Here is a 1741-nt window from a genome sequence, read left to right as displayed (position 1 = left end):
ATACACATGCAACAATTTCAGAATTACAATACCAACAAAACCACCAGGAAAAGAATTGCTAACCAAAGTTAAAGACTTTTTTTTGTGCAGTTCTTCTTTCTCTTAAGGATATACAGGTATGTAGAATCAAATTGTTTTAAAGTCAATTGACTTATTTCCTCTACAGGGAGTTATACCACTAAGCTGATATAACAGTTAAATTTATTTGTTACAAATTCCTTTTTTAAAGACATTCTTTTTAAAGTTTGTTTTATGATTCTTCAAACATTTCCAAAGTAAAATGTACAAAGCAAGATATATTCAGAAAAGTCAAGTTTATTTCTCTGTCTTCCCCACTGTCTTTACTCTCTACCCTCAAGAAATTGTTTCTTTATAGTTTGTTTTATCTCTCAATTAATATAAGAAAATATATATGCTATATATAATGTGTTTGTATTCAACTTTCAACATAAAGATATATATGTATATAAGTACACATGTGTGCTTGTATATATGTATATAAATATGTATGTTTCATATATTTGTATAAATATATGCATATAGAGACATATATGTATGTAAATGATAGAAAAGTACATAAAGTAGCTGTATTAGTCAAAGTTCTTCAAGAAACAGAACCAAGAAACATATAAATATATATACATATACTCTCTCTATATATATGTAGATATACCTATCTTCAAATCTATCTATCCATTTATCTATCTATCTATCTAGTACTTCGAAAATGTCCTTCCAAGTGTGTAAGAATTGTCTCCCTACCTCTGCTCTGAATTCTGTCCCATCATACTACTTCAGGAAATTCCCTTTGTCAGTGATCATTTCTATAACTGATATCTTCAACAGTTCTCTCTGTGCTTTGTCTCAGCAGCAGCATTTACAGGTATTTGAAACTCTTTTGTCTTTTAAAACAAAACAAAAATTATATCAATCTCAAGAGAGAGATTATAAGAAAACAGCCCTAAGATCTACAGTCCAAAGACCTGAGAACCAGGACTGCCAGTAATGTAAGTTCCAGTCTGAGTCCAAAGGCAAAAGAAGACCGATATTCCAGCTTGAAGACTGTCAGGAAAAGAGTGAATTCTCTCTTTCTCAGTCTTTTGTTCTATTCAGGCCTTCAAAGGATTGGATGAGGCTCACCCACAGTGGGGAGGTAGACTGCCTTACTTAGTCTCCCAATTAAATTGTTAATCTCATCCAGACACATCTTCACGGACACCCAAAATAATGTTTAACCAAATATATGAGCACCTCATGACCTAGTCACATTGATCCATACAACTAACCATCACAGTAGCACACTATGCAAAATTTCTTCACCTTCCGTTTTTTTTATTTTTTAATTTTTTTTATTTCAGGAAATTATGAGGGTACAAACATTTTGGTTACATGTTATGACTTTGCCACATCCCAACCATGATTTAAGACATACCCTTTCCCCCACTACAATGCTTACCATGTCCATTAGTTGTGAGTTTACCCACCCCCAAAGAATATTACTACTGTCTGAGCACCTCACTGTTGATCAGTCAGTGCCAGTTTGAAGGCAAGTACATGTGGTGCCTATTATTCCGTTCTTGTGATACCTCACTTCGGAGGATGGGTTCAAGCTCTATCCAGGAGAATATAAGAGGTTCTAGATCACCATCGTTCCAAAGACCTTTGGAACAGAATGGAGAATCCAGAGGTGAAACCATCTGCATATGGTCATCTAATCTTTGACAAAGCAGACAAAAGTATA

General features: G+C 33.8%; 1 pseudogene across 1 annotated transcript in view; it reads right to left on the bottom strand.

Annotated features, from left to right (window-relative positions):
* LOC105814913 overlaps positions 1-785 on the bottom strand; it is an 11592-nt pseudogene extending 10807 nt beyond the window's left edge. Inside the window, exon 1 of the transcript XR_001137714.1 lies at positions 763-785. The product of XR_001137714.1 is annotated as a mitochondrial calcium uniporter regulator 1 pseudogene (transcript). The remainder of the gene's footprint in view (positions 1-762) is intronic.
* Positions 786-1741: the final 956 nt, after the last annotated feature.

This window comes from Propithecus coquereli, unplaced genomic scaffold (assembly GCF_000956105.1).
Source record: "Propithecus coquereli isolate 6110/MARCELLA unplaced genomic scaffold, Pcoq_1.0 Scaffold31, whole genome shotgun sequence".
Classification (NCBI taxonomy): Eukaryota; Metazoa; Chordata; class Mammalia; order Primates; family Indriidae; genus Propithecus; species Propithecus coquereli.
The sequence above is the reverse complement of the archived record's forward strand: the minus strand, read 5'-3'. Positions and strand labels throughout refer to the sequence as shown.